The 19,759-nt window shown below is 35.1% G+C and overlaps 1 protein-coding gene across 3 annotated transcripts in view; it reads right to left on the bottom strand.

Annotated features, from left to right (window-relative positions):
* LOC117337038 (TOX high mobility group box family member 4-like) overlaps positions 1 to 19,759 on the bottom strand; it is a 117,715-nt gene that overhangs the window by 92,851 nt on the left and 5,105 nt on the right. For 2 of the 3 annotated variants that reach the window (XM_033897792.1, XM_033897794.1), the window contains exon 2: positions 8,567 to 8,608. The gene's annotated coding sequence lies outside the window, so the exon portion shown is untranslated. The remainder of the gene's footprint in view (positions 1 to 8,566; positions 8,609 to 19,759) is intronic. The other variant, XM_033897793.1, reaches the window with a different exon arrangement.

Raw genomic sequence — 19,759 nt, 5'->3', positions numbered from 1 at the left:
GCATCAATTGTTAGATATGCTCAACAAAAGGGCAATGTTTGGACCATTAAGCAGCTTTGAGAGGCAGCAAAAGAAACAGGGACATTAATTTAGAGCATGCACCAGTAGAACACATGGAGCTTCCCTATAAAACACTGGTTGTTTATCACCAGCCTGTCAGATTGGGAATGAATTACAAAGCTAATTTAGTACAGGGTGGTAATAAACACTTTGATGTATGGCTTCAAACTGGTTATAATTTTCTTATTCTGGCTGTTTTGTTTTATCAATCATTTGTCATTATATAACACTACAAGGCCTAATCAATAGCAGTGCAGGGCTGTACATCCTCAAACATCCACTAGTATACAAGTCAGCACAAAATTTCTCCTAATGGAACTCGCACATCTTTTCATCTTTTTTTCATTGAGAATGACTTCTAGATAAAATGTATTTCCATGTAAGACGTAGATTTTAAAATTGTTTGTGACATAAAGCTTTTGTATGACAAAAAAGCATTAAATCTTGTTATATGAGAACCATAAACTTGGGAGTTTTTCCCTGAACCTCTGTTGTGTTACAAGACGCATTATATATATATATATATGTACAACAGCGGATATTTTATATTCTCTTAAAGTTGTATTGGCAGATGGTACCCAACATTTGCGATCAGTCTGTACATGTGTCTTTTTATTTAGTCCTTATTTAAACTGCACCACACTAAAACATTGATGGCCTTTTTGATGTCAATGTAAAGTATGTCTGTGATAAAACATATATAAGTAATCACTATATGTATTCCTTAATTGTTTCTAGCAGTGACAATCTTGAGAAGAAGAAAAAAGATAAAACCAAATTTAATGTTTTTCCCCCCAAATGCTTTCAGAAATCAATATCCATTGCTTTACAAGTGAAATCACATGAATCTGTACCACATAAGAACAGTTAATATTGCGATTCAAATCTAATATACAATAGTAGATGACAACTTCAGTATGCTCCTTTATGATTTTCTACAAAATGAACAAATTCAAAAAAAAAAGGTACTGGTTTAACATGAGAAGGGCACACACTGAGATGACTGACTCCAATCCTACAACACAAAAGTGAGCTTGTATTGATTTTTGTGTCTTCAAATGTAGATGTTAATGTACCTGTCATTGTCCTCACAATCTATTCTGCTGAAAGCTGTTCACCAAGCATAATGTAAATTCCAGCATTGTCACACAGGGACAAATAAAAACAAATGGCCACATAAATTTAAGTGCTATAAACTTGCTACATTGGTTAAATTGTCTGAAAATTATCAAAGGAAGGATTATAATGACATCTCCAGATAAAACACTTAGTAAAGTAATAATATTTCCCAGAAATATGTGCCACTTTAAAGATAGATTCAGAGGATTTTCGGTAATAACTCGATCAATATTGGAACAAGAATTCTGTAGAATTATGTCGGATTTGTGCCCACTATGATCGTCAACAGTAGATAAAATTCTGTGTGCCAAACACTTCAAAAGATCTAGTACCTCTTATACTCTACCAATGACCCATCAGTGACTTATATTAATGTCAAGAGTACAAGGAAGGTTAGTTACCAATGAGAAGTTAGTAAGCACCATATCATCAATTTGAATCACATTTACAGAGGAACACATCGTTGTGTTTAGAGAAATTAATTTTTGTTATTGGGGTCTCTTGTACCTACAAAATATTAAGTGTATTAAAATGATTTCATTAATAGTTCATTTGAAAGTGTTGTCACAAGTTACATGTGTAAAGCTATTTAAAGCTCTTGTGATAATTGAAATAGAATTCCATAGTTCCACATATTTGACATTATAATTATTTTCAATAATATTTGACATTAATTATTTTCAATACTGGTAGTTCTAGTTTTAACCTGCATCTCTTGAAATCATGTTCTGTTTGCTTTTCATCTGCAGTCAAAAACTGTTATGGAATTCTGAATATTGGGAACAAGTCCTTGAATATCACATCAAAACGGGACATTTAAAACACTAGGGGAAGCAGGGATGTTACTGTCCAGAAATGGTAAACTAACAGTTAAGGAAATGAAAGCATTATGCTTTTCGTATGTTTAAATATAAGCTGTCCCTACTGGTAACATTATAAAGATCCAGGTAAACAACTGATGTTTGAGACTCTGGTGTTCTTCTGGGTATATATCCTATTGACATGCTGCTCAATGATATTTTCGCTATCTAAAGACACATAATAACTACAGGTGAAATACTTCTTAAGGTCTCTGTTTCCTGTTCTGGTAAGCTTTAAAGAGTCGATCAACACAGCAAAAATGAGTCAATCAGTTCAGAAGGGCCAAAATGAGCCAATCAGTTCAGAAGGGTCAAAAATGAGTTCATCAGTTCAGAAGGGTTATAATTAGCCAATCAGTTCAGAAGGGTAAAAAATGAGTCAATCAGTTTAGTTTTAAAGACTAAAAAGCGTTCCCACAACTTACCCCGAAAAACCTAAAATGAGTTTTGAAGAAAAAACTTTAAATGAGTTTTGAAGAAAAAACTTAAAATGAGTTTTGAAGAAAAACAGTAAGTCCAAAACATGGTAAAATTTGAAAAAAAATCCCAAGCAAACAAACAAACAAAATATTTCCATATCAATTTGCTGAAACATCATACCCCTAAATCCCTAATGAATGTATACCCCAAATTGGAAGGGTAAAAGATGGATACTTAAGGTCTTAGAAGCTTGCCATCAACTTACCGCCAAAACTTTAAAGTGAGTTTTAGTGATAGGCAGAGAGGACAAAACTGATTCAGTTCAGGCAGCAGGGACACCAATGTGATTTGTAATCAGTCTCTAAATGCCAAGACATGAGCGGCTCCAGATAAGAATAAGTCTATTTATCCTAGAATAAGATTCAGCCACTCAATGAGTCAATCATTATGGACAAGAATATGTCTCTGTATACCAAGATAGGAATGAGGTAAGAAATATGTCACTGTTGAAAAGAAATTTATTAGTCTATCAATGTTGCTAGACAAGTAAACAGGGTCCTAATTCTAACTAGACATGTAAACAGAATCCTAATTCTAACTAGACATGTAAACATAATCCTAATTCTTACTAGACATGTTAACAGAATCCTAATTCTTACTAGACATGTAAACATAATCCTAATTTTAACGAGACATGTAAACAGAATCCTAATTCTTACTAGACATGTTAACAGAATCCTAATTCTTATTAGACATGTAAACAGAATCCTAATTCTTACTAGACATGTAAACAGAATCCTAATTCTAACTAGACATGTAAACATAATCCTAATTCTTACTAGACATGTTAACAGGGTCCTTATTCTTACTAGACATGTAAACAGAATCCTAATTCTTACTAGACATGTAAACAGAATCCTAATTCTAACTAGACATGTAAACAGAATCCTAATTCTTACTAGACATGTAAACATAATCCTAATTCTTACTAGACATGTAAACAGAATCCTAATTCTAACTAGACATGTAAACAGAATCCTAATTCTTACTAGACATGTAAACAGAATCCTAATTCTTACTAGACATGTAAACGGAATCCTAGTTCTTACTAGATCTAGATATGTAGAACCCTAATTCAATCATCTATACAGCTAATAATGAGAGTACACTAATGTTGTAAAGAATACTACAGACAATACAGCATTAACATGATGGATCTGTATCAGCTAGATAGAGACCAGGGAACGGCTGAGTCTAACCACGTCCATGACAAAAACAGGATGTACCATAAACAAACACTATTCGTAATTAACCCAAGACCTGAAAAGTGATTTAATTCTCAATCTTCTAAAACCAATATCATAAATAATAATATTTGAAGAAAAAATTTGACTTCATTTAATTTTATAAAAGGATTTTTGTGATTCTCATCAAATAATAAATCTGCCATGGGGAACCCTCTATGTGATAGAATACAGCGATGTATGGTCTAATTAAAACTGTCTTCAAAACCACAATCAGTTTCTAAGGATTGACGAAGTCTCCTTCCTGTAGATGGCGCGCAATTCACCGATTGGTATTTCATAACATTTGTGGGCCATTCAATTTTTACTATCTTCATGGTTGTTAAGTAGATAGCATAGAAATAAATACCCAATAAAATCAATACCATTGATCCATTGATTTTTACATTTCTTTAAATTGATAGCACTTTTTCCAAGATAGTTATTAATGGACAAATTCTCCGGGTGTAATTTTATGGTATTTGTACGAAAGAATATTTTCATGCATTTTCAATATCTTGGAAAATAGGAACCTCTCTAGATAATGCCCTTCCCTGAAACTCATAGTGAAAAATTAATATGACCTTCCCTGAAACTCATACTGAAAAATTAATATGACTTTCCCTGAAACTCATACTGAAAAATTAATCAACTTCACGAAGTTAAAGCTGTCTTCTGTGTAATGATACACCTAAAAGTCAAAAGAGAGTGTACAGTTTTTTTGGGCAGCACACTAGCCCATAGGAATCAACTTGGATGATGTTTTTGACAGGTTGTCCTAGATAAAGACCTTTATACCAGAATCTGGAAGACATGGTAGTTATTCAATGAACGGAAATATGTTAACTATATTGTGAAGACTATTAAGTGACAGTTTTATGTCAAAATGTTCCAATATATTGTTGTAATTTGAAAAAGAATGTGGCGACGAGAAATCTAAAAATAGCTTCATTATTCACTTGGAACTTCTTGTACTGTTGTATGTAGTTTTCGTCACTATATATAATGATGGATTTGGTATGCGCATGTTCTGAAATTAATTACCGCACACTTTGCTAATTATATATAATCAGGTATCGTGTGCATGTGTATTGGTGGGTTCTCTTGTTACAGCTCGTAATCCGCTACCAAAACGATGACATTCTAAACCAGTGGCTAAAGGCCACAAGGCTAGCTCTTGGCCATAAGAAAATTTCTTACTATATTATGAGAATATTCTAAATATCTAAATTTAGCAGTCTTATACAGCTATGAAATGAATGATTTGAGCTGTAACATGGAAGGACAATTATTACGTTACCCTTCCTTCCTTACTAGATCAACTGCATGTAACTATCATTTATATAGTAGATTTTCAGTCAGTTAATTTGGGTAAGATATACAAGAGTTTTCAGAAGACAAAACAGCTAGCCGAGTGGGTTGAAATTCGGAATTAGTTTTTAAAAGTACGTCAAAAGTCACTGTCAAGGTAAGCAGGTCTTTACCAATAGAAAGATCTCGTGACAAGGAATGCACATGTCAAATATGAAAGGTCTATCTTGTACGGGTAACGTACTGTGGCCATGGTTAAAGTTTTAAAAAGAAGATCACGGTCCATAGTACCAATGGAAAGGTCTTCACAAGGAATGCACACAATTGTGAAATACCTATGCTGTACATGTATCCTTACTAGTATCACATCAGGATTTTATAAAAACTTTAACCTAGATGTCTATGGATGCCGACAATACTGACCCCGAGGTACAGTAATCACTCCTTCAGACTTCGTCCTGGCAAAGCTAAAAAACACTCACCAAAAGTTAATGTACAGTAAGTGGCATGCATTGCTCTAACTTGTCTAATGTACAAAATTCTATGCATTATAGTTTTCCAGGAAAAGTTGATAAAAATAAACTTTTGATGCCCAGTACGCCTACAGGACAATCATAAAATGTTTACAGAAACAGTTGTATAGACAATATGTCAATCATCAGCATCAAAAAGATCAGTACCCATTCTGTATTTGGACATAGGAATTTCATTGTTTTTCAAGTTTATACAGTCAAACCTCATTTTCTTGAAGTCACCTTTTTTTTTTACTTTAGCAGAGACTTCCAATTATCAGATTTCTAGATGATGAAGTTATAGACTTTACATGTATCTTCATTATCACCTGACACTAGGATTTTATCTATTTATACACAGCTGGTATATATACTATATAATGTCATTGAAAGTAACAATGTCTATAGATTCCTTGTCATTAGCAACATTAATTAAGCACTCAGGGATTTTAGTTTTTTTAAAGTTACTTAGGATTATAGTTGAATCTGTATTTAAGCGACCACTCAAGGTAAGTTGAAAAATGACACACAAGGGTTTAAATCTTCAGACACAAGGGTTTAAATCTTCAGACAACCTTTTCTAGTTAAATATTTCAACCCAGAGGCTTTTGAAATCAGATCAATCATTTATATCAGGAGACTTTACAACACCTTTCCTAGGTACCTATATGAACTGGCCAAATACTATAGTCTATCATTTTCCAGAACAGCAGGAAAAGACTAAACTTTAATACATTTGAACTCCATGACCTTAAAAAAACTGTCAATATGACCAACGCAAGAAAAAAAAGGTTTGTTAGTCCAGGGTCAGTAGATCTGTGTGCAAATAAATATTGGTGACTACTTGTGCGATTTTCAAGTGCAAAATTTCTCTTCATTTTTACCTTTTCCATAAAGTAATTTAAGATGCTACTAAGTCAGTTTAATTGGACCACTGTTTCACCTTTGAGCATCAAATTACCCAAAGGTTTAGTGATGCTGAATTTTTGTCCTGCCCATTGTTAATTACGGCTACATTGTATACATACAGGCCAAATATGATCACCCTCAGTCGTCTAAGACATGAAAGTTCAGGTAAAAGTTGCCCCATCCTCTGACAAGACAATGTACTGATGGTACAGATAAAGAGGTCACCTTCTCCTGTTTGGTACATCACTGATTGCACTGATCAAAGTGGACATGTTTCATCAGTCCCACATGGAAATCCCCAGTCTATAGGTGCGAGAAAGTTTTCCAACCTCATATCATTACTAATGTATTTATTTCTCACACCAAATCCTGTGATGATATACAGATTTATGATAGTCATTGCAATCTTGTTGATTTCCAAGCCTCACTACAAAATTTCCCCAGAGGCACTTTCCCAGTTATCAGTGACATATCAAAGAAACCATCACACAGATAAACTATTAAACTTTCAAAGGATACAACTTCATTGCTTTTAAATTAATTTCCCCGGCACTTAATATAAAACCTAACAGATATGAAAAGTTATCAGTTTTGTCACTGCTACAGAAAACAATAGCATTAAAACAATAAACATGAAACAAAAACCTTATGAGCATTGCAATAGTGGCCAATATCTATTCCTTCGAACTTCATTGGCACCAATACATCATAAAGAATTCATGATGTTTACAATAAGCTATGAGCTTGATTATGATAGGACAGAATGGATAGGCTTTGATGAGGGTGATCAGGTGGCCTAATGACTTACATGAAATGTAATTATTCATAAATGTGGTGCCATGAATTAATAAAACAAATGTGTTTATAACTACATCATGGCATACCCTCTGTAATCTAACCAGATCACCATGGCATTGCATCCTCATTTCACCATAACTGTGTGCCTTAGCTACCAGATCACCTTCCTCATTTCACCCTCACTCTCATTGTCAAAACTACCAGATCTCCATCCTCATTTCACCCTCACTCTGTGTCAAAGCTACAGATCTTCATCCTCATTTTACCCTAACTATGTGTTAAAGCTACCAGATCACCATCCTCATTTCACTCTCACTCTGTGTCAAAGCTACAGATCTCCATCCTCATTTACCCTTACTATGTGTTAAAGCTACCAGATCACCATCCTCATTTTACCCTTATAACTGTGTCAAAGCTACAGATCTCCATCTTCATTTCACCCTAACTATGTGTCAAAACTACCAAATCACCATCCTCATTTTACCCTTATAACTCTGTGTCAAAACTACCAGATCACCATCCTCATTTCACCCTCACTCTGTGTCAAAGCTACAGATCACCATCCTCATTTTACCCTTATAACTCTGTGTCAAAGCTACCAGATCACCATCCTCATTTCACCCTCACTCTGTGTTAAAACTACCAAATCACCATCCTCATTTCACCCTAACTATGTGCCTAAGCTACCAGATCACCATCCTCATTTCACCCTCAGTCTGTGTCAAAACTACCAAATCACTTTCCTTTTCTTATCTTGACCACAACAAGGACTATTCTTTCAGAGATATGTGTGATGCTGATGTCACTTAACTGAATCAGATGTTCAAAATTCTAAGATTTTATTTTGACAATGAATGATGTCAATGTAATGTGTACAAAGATCGAGAGCACAAGATGCTGACAACTTCCCTGATGTTACTATATGGCCAGTACTCCAATTTAAAGTTAAGGTTTGTTTAAATGAAAATATGTCTTCCACTCTTTGAATAATTACTAAGTGTCAAAACAAAGCAAACAAAGAGACTTTAAGATGAGGTAATAATGTATGGTTGACATGGACCAGAAGAGAACAACATGTTTAACAGGAATCATCTGCGACCTCCTGTCAGGCCCACACAAGGAACACCTCAAATAACCCAACGACCATAAAATGGAAGATAAAGCCCAGCCATTCCCTAGAAACTCTCTGTTCACAGTGACTGTAGTCTTCTCTTCTGAACCATATTATCACAGGGCTCAATACCTCAGCAGGTCCAAATCACAGGTTATTATTGTAATATTACGTAATACTTACGATCCATATTCATCTATTCACTGTTTCTTGCTGACATCTGTTCTGAAAAATAATTATTTTAAAATAAGTTTACAGAATTTTTTTTAAAAGTGGCATTAGTAAAAACTGATTTATAATGTATTGCCATATACAACATGGTAAACAGAATGAATTAATCTTGATATAAAAAAACACGGAAAACTTTCAATTAAATCAGGATTTGATAATGAGAAAAATATTGACGATAGTGACAGATAGATTGGAGACAAATACAAGTTAATTACATTTTCAAACCATAAAGCTTTGTTATGTAAATGACATTTGGAAAAGCCATCTGTAGGGTAGAGCCATCTGCGCTTGGCCAGTGATTTTTTTTTGTTGACAGACAAAATTAAGAGAGGGACATCATTGTCATATTCTATAGCCATCATTAACATACGAATACCATAGTGTAACCTTACACGGTCTTAGACATTAAAAGTGTTAATTACCAAACTGACTCACTCATTAAATCTTATAATCATCCTTTAACTTCAATCAGCCTACAGCAAAAAGTTTAGTCTTCAACAGGGAACTATGTTAAAGCCACCATATATAGTGCATGTCTCTGGATTTTGTACAAATTAAACAGTGATTTCTTATAAATAGTGAAATGGGTTTAAGAAATAGCAGTACCAGAGCCTATATCTTAACAAATGTTTTATAAATATATGATTTTAATTCTTAAAACACTGTTTACTTGGATAATGTTTGTAAAGAATGTAACACGGATGAAGTATTGTGGATTCATGCGGGTGTGAGTGATGAGTCTGTGCACATGCAGGGTTTTGTTTACAGGCGGTAACATATACACAGCTGTAGGACCTACCAAACTGTATTGTTTACAGGCGGTAACATATACACAGCTGTAGGACCTACCAAACTGTATTGTTTACAGGCGGTAACATATACACACCTGTAGGACCTACCAAACTGTATTGTTTACAGGCGGTAACATATACACACCTGTAGGACCTACCAAACTGTATTGTTTACAGGCGGTAACATATACACACCTGTAGGACCTACCAAACTGTATTGTTTACAGGCGGTAACATATACACACCTGTAGGACCTACCAAACTGTATTGTTTACAGGCGGTAACATATACACACCTGTAGAACCTACCAAACTGTATTGTTTACAGGCGGTAACATATACACACCTGTAGGACCGTGTACCAAACTGTATTGTTTACAGACGGTAACATATACACACCTGTAGGACCTACCAAACTGTATTGTTTACAGACGGTAACATATACACACCTGTAGGACCTACCAAACTGCATTGTTTACAGGCGGTAACATATACACACCTGTAGGACCTACCAAACTGTATTGTTTACAGGCGGTAACATATACACACCTGTAGGACCTACCAAACTGTATTGTTTACAGGCAGTAACATATACACACCTGTAGGACCTACCAAACTGTATTGTTTACAGGCGGTAACATATACACACCTGTAGGACCTACCAAACTGTATTGTTTACAGGCGGTAACATATACACACCTGTAGGACCTACCAAACTGTATTGTTTACAGGCGGTAACATATACACACCTGTAGAACCTACCAAACTGTATTGTTTACAGGCGGTAACATATACACACCTGTAGGACCGTGTACCAAACTGTATTGTTTACAGACGGTAACATATACACACCTGTAGGACCTACCAAACTGTATTGTTTACAGACGGTAACATATACACACCTGTAGGACCTACCAAACTGCATTGTTTACAGGCGGTAACATATACACACCTGTAGGACCTACCAAACTGTATTGTTTACAGGCGGTAACATATACACACCTGTAGGACCTACCAAACTGTATTGTTTACAGGCAGTAACATATACACACCTGTAGGACCTACCAAACTGTATTGTTTACAGGCGGTAACATATACACACCTGTAGGACCGTGTACCAAACTGTATTGTTTAAAGACGGTAACATATACACACCTGTAGAACCTACCAAATTGTATTGTTTAAAGACGGTAACATATACACACCTGTAGGACCTAACAAACTGTATTGTTTAAAGACGGTAACATATACACACCTGTAGGACCGACCAAATTGTATTGTTTACAGGCGGTAACATATACACACCTGTAGGACCTACCAAACTGTATTGTTTACAGGCAGTAACATATACATACCTGTAGGACCTACCAAACTGTATTGTTTACAGGCGGTAACATATACACACCTGTAGGACCTACCAAACTGTATTGTTTACAGGCGGTAACATATACACACCTGTAGGACCTACCAAACTGTATTGTTTACAGGCGGTAACATATACACACCTGTAGGACCTACCAAACTGTATTGTTTACAGGCGGTAACATATACACACCTGTAGGACCTACCAAACTGTATTGTTTACAGGTGGTAACATATACACACCTGTAGGACCTACCAAACTGTATTGTTTACAGGCGGTAACATATACACACCTGTAGGACCTACCCATATACACACCTGTAGGACCTACCAAACTGTATTGTTTACAGGCGGTAACATATACACACCTGTAGGACCTACCAAATTGTATTGTTTACAGGCGGTAACATATACACACCTGTACGACCTACCAAACTGTATTGTTTACAGGCGGTAACATATACACACCTGTACGACCTACCAAACTGTATTGTTTACAGGCGGTAACATATACACACCTGTAGGACCTACCAAACTGTATTGTTTACAGACGGTAACATATACACACCTGTAGGACCTACCAAACTGTATTGTTTACAGGCGGTAACATATACACACCTGTAGGACCTACCAAACTGTATTGTTTACAGGCGGTAACATATACACACCTGTAGGACCTACCAAACTGTATTGTTTACAGGCGGTAACATATACACACCTGTAGGACCTACCAAACTGTATTGTTTACAGGCGGTAACATATACACACCTGTAGGACCTACCAAACTGTATTGTTTACAGACGGTAACATATACACACCTGTAGAACCTACCAAACTGTATTGTTTACAGGCGGTAACATATACACACCTGTGGGAGCTACCAAACTGTATTGTTTACAGGCGGTAACATATACACACCTGTAGGACCGTGTACCAAACTGTATTGTTTACAGGCGGTAGCATATACACACCTGTAGGACCTATCAAATTGTATTGTTTACAGATGGTAACATATACACACCTGTAGGACCTACCAAACTGCATTGTTTATTGTTTCACTCTGATTAAGGTAGTGACAAAACAAGGTTATGGAATATTTTAATTTTCCTAATTAAGGGAAAGTCTTTATTATCATTATTATGCCTCATGACATTTTTCCAATAGTGATTTTTTTACAGTTATAATCACTTTAATCTCTTTTTACCAGCTATCCTAGTTTATTTCAACACTATTAATCTGAAGATTTCAGTAGTTCAAAGTTTTGCCAATGTATTAAAGCCACACACTCCCGACGAAAAATATATCAATGTTTACATTTTGAGCTTTTTACAGTTTTCGGACTTGATACATACCTAACAGACTATCGCGAATCAGAAACTGAAAGAATATATATATGTGTATTTATGAAAGTATACAGGGAATTCCCATAAATAATAACTGTGGCTGCCGGACCAAGTTTCTCTAAAAATTAGTCCCACAATGCAACGGCGGGTTTTATGGCGGAACGCCGAAAGCGTGGACCTAGGAAAACGCAGACAGATTCTGCCAAAAAAAGACGCAAACATGAGTGGAATCAGCAAAATCGGAATATTTCCTTAGGAAAGGAAACAATTCGTTGGAACTTAGCTAGAAAAGAAAAGGGAATAGACTCTAATTCCAATTTTGCCTGACGTCTATTGGATTGCTGGTTAGCTTTTGAACATTGTCAACTTCACCGATCTAAAATTTTATCGATGTTTTGTTGTATGCATATTGCTACGTTTTAAAATTAAGTATTTAAATGTAAACTATTTTTATTTTGTTCAGTTATTACACGAATATTCTGTTAATATGTTTAAATGAAAGCATTATTAGGCAAAGTTCACGTATGCTTGATATGTAAACAACGGTCATGTGTGCAGTTTATATGCAGTGCACGTTATTATAGCCTCGTTCTCGGCTCCGTGACAAATCTCGCGATAAATATAAATGCAGCGAGTTATTTTTATACACCGATGTCTCAAGGACTCCCCCGGTCAAGCGTCCAGGCCAGTGGTCATCATAATGTAAGAAGAGCGTGAATGAGCATCTTGGATTGCCATTAATACATGTGTGCAAAAAGAATTTTAGGTTGTTTGTGAGTGTGTGGCTTTAAAGGAAGATGTGTTTCAAGGAAATTATAAAACATATCATAATCATAAGTAATAGAAAGCCTTGACAGCGACAAATGTTACAATACTTATATTTCCAAATACATCCGAATGTATGATTTTTATCAATTACATCATGAACTGTATTGTCAGAAACCCACATGACAGCGACGAGTCTCAAGGGTTTCCAATGATGCATGACACCTCACTAAATGTACTTGTAAATCTGTGATGAGATGACCATGACCTGTAACATTTACCGATAAATATCTACTGTCAATCTGAACCAGTCAGAGGGGTTACTTCAAGTATTATACCTCAAATCATCCGGTATGATCGAGCCAGCGTCCAGGTCAGCCGGTATGAGCCAGCGTCCAGATCAATTGTACAATTTCTGATTTATAACGATACACGTGACCTCATTAACTTTCATTAAAATGTCAAAATTAAGGTATACTGTACACACACTGTCTGTGATGTCTGATATTCATCAATTAATTTGTATGGGGAGCCAACCTTACAAAGACGACCAATTTAGAACTGGTTTACAAGTGAAGCATGAACCATGTACACAATTTGAAGGTCACAAACCAAAGGTGTAATATTTTGATATTCATCACCCTCATGTCAAAAATTGAAGGCAAACACAAATACCTCATTAATTATTTTTTTCTGAAATGAATATCAATAGAAAAAATTTCAGAAACTGACATTTAGTGACTTTAAAATAATTCAATTGATAGACAGTGATGGTTTTTGTTATTAATGACTTAACTGAGGGGTATACTTCAAACGATGGAGCCATTTCAAAGCACCTGCACAAGTGAGTGCAAAGTGGGCCATTCCTTCACTGATTTCCTGAATATCCCTGATTTTCATGATGATGATGATGATGATGATGATGATGACACAATGTACAGTCAAACCTCGTTAACTCAAAGTCATTGGGGTCGTGAAAAAACCTTGAGTTATCGGGTCTTTGAGTTAACCGAGTTTCAATGTGTTGGTATTTCCCATGCCCCATATGTAAACAATTTACCGAGACTTATGATGAGTATTTTGTTGACGCAATTTGTTTAAAAATGAAAATAATGTTTTCAATTTTTGGATAACCGGTACATTTTACGTACGTTTTATAATATCGGTACCAACATTTTACTTTGGGATGACCGAGTTTTTCGAATTATCCGAGTTTTTTTTATTACTAAGAAAAAGAAGGATTTTGGCCTAGACCAGAGTAATACCTCAAGATAAACGGAGTCTTCTAGTTATCCGAGTTCGAGTTAATTAAGTTTGACTCTACATGCGTATGTGGAAAATGTCAGGGATTTTTTGGAGGGCTTTTTGGGTCTGTTAATGGGCCCAATATTCCCTTATAAAAATATTTCATATTTAAGTCAAATTCCCAAAAATTTGCCGTTTACTCCTGAACAAATCTTTCCCAATTCATCAATTTTCTTCCCAAAATGAGACAAAAAAGCCCCTTCCCAAACCAGTGAGAAAAAGCCCTGAATGCATACTAAAAATAAACTAATATAAAATGAATAATTGTATTAATGAACCACTATAAATGTTTTTACTGTGTAAAACAATAAAAACTGCTTGTTTTATGTAATCTGAATCATGGACCTACAAGTAAAAACCTAGTTGATCAGATAAGTCAGTTGTGAAGATCTCTGTGGTATTAAAACATGGATGCTGTGGTTAGATAGTTGCATGCAGTCGGCCATTTTGTGGTGGTTTAATGTGAGACTAGGAGGAGGTAAAACCACTATCTGATTGTGACAGTGTACTGTTTATGGACTATTAATTCAACATGTGAATCATATATCTGTGTTTTACATTACACATCTGTCAATTCCATCTCCTACAAAAACAGGACCTAAATCACCCAACACAAAGAAACAAGGCCATCAAGTTCATTCTACAAAATTAAATGATCATTTTCTTTTGAAATTTCATCATAAATCTCAAAATAATGAAAAAGCAATGAAATTTTATGGACAGGAATATTATGTAATCACATGAATATACATGTATGTAAATCAGCAGTTCCATTATCAGATCTTATTCACAAGAGATTCCTTGTTAATTTTAAACTTGTAAAAATCAATATAGCCTGACATACAAGACATTCTGTATACCACACTCGCGCTTTATTTTTACATTAGGAAAAATAACTCAATCAGAAGATAATGCTATATATCCACCAGAATCAGGAGGTGTCATGGCTTATCATACAGCTGAAAGCTTCACTTCAATTTGTAATGAAATATACTGAGACAAAAATATATAAAATTGACATTCAAATACATGCATTAATCTTTACACATATTATCAACAAGAATGCTGGGTATTACTAAAGCAATACATGTCCCTTACCGGCCCCCACTATAAATAGTAACAGACCGTAACAGTGACCTTTACCTTGACCTTAAAAACTTGAACTTGATCTGTAGCTATTCATACTGAAGTTTCATACCAACTTTCACCAAAACACTTAAAGCATGGCTGAGAAAAGTGCGGAAAACTGAGTGGTGGACGGACCGCCAGACAGACAGACATACAGATGGGGAGAAAACCTATAGTCCCTCGAGTTTCACCGGTAGGGACTAAAAACAAGAGATCTCCAAAAGATGTATGATCAAATATGTAATTTGAGAAAGATTTAGAACAACCAATGATATACTTCAGGAGATCATAGTGAAATATAGAATCCAAGATGGTCATGATCAACTGTCAGCCATTTTCTTCAAAGGGTATTCATTTCAACCAATTTCATTGCATGAGAGGCAAATGGAATGGCATCAGAAAAGCCTATGTAAGCTATCTCTAAACCAAATCAAGTATAAATAGGGTACAAAATTTTCTTTTTTTCAACTTTATTAACTGGAAAACTTCATTGAAATTTTGGGTATTACAATATTTTTGGCATCTGGGAAACAGCTGAAATCTGGTGGTAAATCAGGCCAAACCAAAACACTGCAAATATAATTTGATTTGATTTGATTTGTTCCAGATTGTCCTCATTTATTGTAGACAGATCGTGCATGGCCCAAACTCCTTCCGATGTCTTTTTGGTACCTCCTGTCATGTTCACTGTACCCCTAGGTAGATGAAGTTTCTCCATCAGCACTTATCACCTGGTTGTTGAATGTTGATAACCACTGTTTTTGAGCCATTGATGTTGAGTCCAGTTGATTTTGAATGTATGACCAGTCTATCAACTTTTGTCTGCATCTATTCTCTGGAACTGATCAATAATGTAATATTGTCTGAATAGTCGAGATCATCTAGTTTTCAGTGTATTCCCGTGGTGTTATCAGCTGTTGTTCTAAATTCATTATCCAGTCAATAACCATGAGAAATAGAAATCCAGACATCCTTGTTTTACACCTGACTTGATCTTAAACTATTAATTTGGTGATTCTTCCTTTCGTTGATGTCTACACACACTCACTCATATATGCCTTAACTAGTCTGATGGCCAAATCTGGTATTCCATAGTACCCCATAATCTCGCAAAGAGTGTCACGGTGCACACTGACAAATGTTTTTTGAAGTCTGTAAAGCAGTACATCAGCTAAAATTCAATTCTATGACCTGCTCTAGTATGGTCCGTAGTAAAAGATCTGCTCCGTTGTCAATCCCCTACCATCTTTATAACCTTCCTGTTCTTCTCTAAAGGGTTGATCTACTTCCCTCACAAGTCATTAGACAATGACAGCTTGCAAGGGATGTAGATAAGAAAAGAAACAGCAACTATCAAGATTAAATTTACAGTTTATTGCCAAGACAAAAAAACTGTTGGGAAAATTCACACTTATTAATGACCTTTGACCTTGAGGTCAGAGGTCAAAGTTCTCAGTGACCATATAACTGCAGTACATTGCACACCAACTTTAGTGATGCAAGTATACTTTCATCAAGATATCTTCAACAGTTTAGAAGTTATGGCCTTAACAAGAGATTATTAGAGAAACCAGAACTGTTGTTAATACATCTCCCTTCATCCAAAGGGAATACGGTACACAATAAAGTGAGGGCACGACAAACTAACAAGAATTATTTGTAATTATATGTGTCGCTGCCCCTTTTTGTCAAGATTATAAAACTTGTTGAAAACTTCAGACATTCATAAAATGTTTTAGTGCAGAAGGCTCTACTATCTTTGATACATCTATGACCGAGGTTTGGTTGGTCTAGATCTTATACTTTATCAGAATCAGACTAAAAACTTAAATCCTTAACATTGATTTTCTCCAGAAATTGAGGTTTTTACCCCAAAAATACAAAAATTTTAGATATTCTAGTAAGAGTGTAGTGCATTCAGCTATACATCCCATAATACACATATAACCTAATTTTGGTTGCTGTAGCTTTTATAGTTTGTCAGAAACAGCATACCGCTGGTAATATGCAAGAGCAAAACACAAAACCTTAACGCTGATTTTCAAGAAATGTGATATTTTTTACCCAAAAAGGTAGGAATCCATTAACTATTTTAATGTGGTAGGCTCTACTTTATGACTGAGGTTTGGTTGATGTAGCTTTGTCAGAAACAGAGCTAAACAAAAAACCTTAACATTGTTGACTCTGCTATCACCGTTGGGAAAGCAACGCCTATGTGCTGCCTTTCCAACATCTGTCATTAATAGGTGACACAAACATACAGATTTGCATGGAGGCCCCTTGAAAAAGTACACAGAAAAGGCAGGTGTCATGATAGGATAAGTGTTATGCTTCATCGATGACACCATCCATATAAACCTAGGTTAAGTCACATGGTGATGGCAACAGATCCACTAGCTATATGCTTCATCGATGACACCACCCATATAAACCTAGGTTAAGTCACATGGTGATGGCAACAGATCCACTAGCTATATGTATATTAACAAACACTTACATCTTACTTCATATCACAACATGGAAACAGAATATTTCAAAATGATGTAAAGATGTCATGATCGACCATAAAACTTTCCCTGGTCTTCATCAACCAGCATCTCTTGTAATGATATTGGAACTTTGAATATCATATCAACTGGGACTTGTAAACACCATAGGTACTGATGAAGAAGGGATGTAACTATCCAGAAACGGAAAATTAACAATTGAGAAACTGAAACCATCACACTTATCACACAGATTATTTGTAAGCTGACCCTGCTGGTTATGTTAAGTATTGATCGAGGTACGTTAAGTATTGATTGAGGTACGTTGAGTATTGATTGAGGTACGTTAAGTATTGATTGAGGTACGTTGAGTATTGATTGAGGTACGTTGAGTATTGATTGAGGTACGTTGAGTATTGATTGAGGTACGTTAAGTGTTGATTGAGGTACGTCAAGTGTTGATTGAGGTACGTCAAGTGTTGATTGAGGTACGTCAAGTGTTGATTGAGGTACGTCAAGTGTTGATTGAGGTACGTCAAGTGTTGATTGAGGTACGTCAAGTGTTGATTGAGGTACGTCAAGTGTTGATTGAGGTACGTCAAGTGTTGATTGAGGTACGTCAAGTGTTGATTGAGGTACGTCAAGTGTTGATTGAGGTACGTCAAGTGTTGATTGAGGTACGTCAAGTGTTGATTGAGGTACGTCAAGTGTTGATTGAGGTACGTCAAGTGTTGATTGAGGTACGTCAAGTGTTGATTGAGGTACGTCAAGTGTTGATTGAGGTACGTTAAGTATTGATTGAGGTACGTTAAGTATTGATTGAGGTAAGCAGCTGATGTTGAAGAGTGTTCTTAATTTCAAATTTAATCAGGTATATCAGATCAACAAGGTTAATAAATCCAATAGTTATTTAAAGATAATACATTGTCAATATACCTATATGCGGAATTTAAGGACTTAGAAAAGGTCTCTGTTTAATGTTCAAAGATTATCAAGCATGTATATGAGTTAGAATTCCATTCTATGGCCTGCTCTATTAGGTTCTGCAGTATAATTTAGGCCTACTCTGTTGTTACCCATCTCTAAGGTGTATATATATGTCATATGAAAACAAATCAGTCAACAGAGGGGCACAGAGTATGCTAATAGTCTGCTGGAAGATCTGGTCATCAACAACATTAACAAAATTTGATTTTTGCATTAAGTCTGTATCTATTTTTGTGTTGATAAAAGAACAGAAATCTTAGGAATTTATGCAATTACTTGATACATTTTCTAGTCACGATAATTAAAATTCCTCAAAATTTCAGCAAATCAAGAGATGATGTCTAAATAGCATTGATAATAATTTATAAAATTGGCCATTTGATATGCTGCTCTTTGTTAATTACCATATCATCTATATCTATGATGAAGATTCTAGCTGAACATGAGCTGACTTGATTGTTAAGACAACAGGATGGTAATGAGTAAACTTTTGATTCAGTCAGATTTCACTTATCCTAAACTCTTTTAATCCAAAGACCCTGCTTGATTCAAAAAAATTTAAAAAGGCATTAAGTTAGCAAGTAATGTTGACATTACGTTATTAAGTAATGTTGACATTAGTTATTAAGTAATGTTGACATTAAGTTATTATGTAATGTTGACATGAAGTTATTACGTAATGTTGACATGAAGTTATTATGTAATGTTGACATTAAGTTATTAAGTTATGTTGACATGAAGTTATTATGTAATGTTGACATGAAGTTATTAAGTAATGTTGACATTAAAGTTATTATGTAATGTTGACATTAGTTATTAAGTAATGTTGACATTACGTTATTAAGTAATGTTGACATTACGTTATTAAGTAATGTTGACATTAAAGTTATTATGTTATGTTGACATTAAGTTGTTATGTAATGTTGACATTAAGTTATTATGTAATGTTGACATGAAGTTATTACGTAATGTTGACATT

Source organism: Pecten maximus, chromosome 11 (assembly GCF_902652985.1).
Source record: "Pecten maximus chromosome 11, xPecMax1.1, whole genome shotgun sequence".
Taxonomy (NCBI): Eukaryota; Metazoa; Mollusca; class Bivalvia; order Pectinida; family Pectinidae; genus Pecten; species Pecten maximus.
The sequence above is the reverse complement of the archived record's forward strand: the minus strand, read 5'-3'. Positions and strand labels throughout refer to the sequence as shown.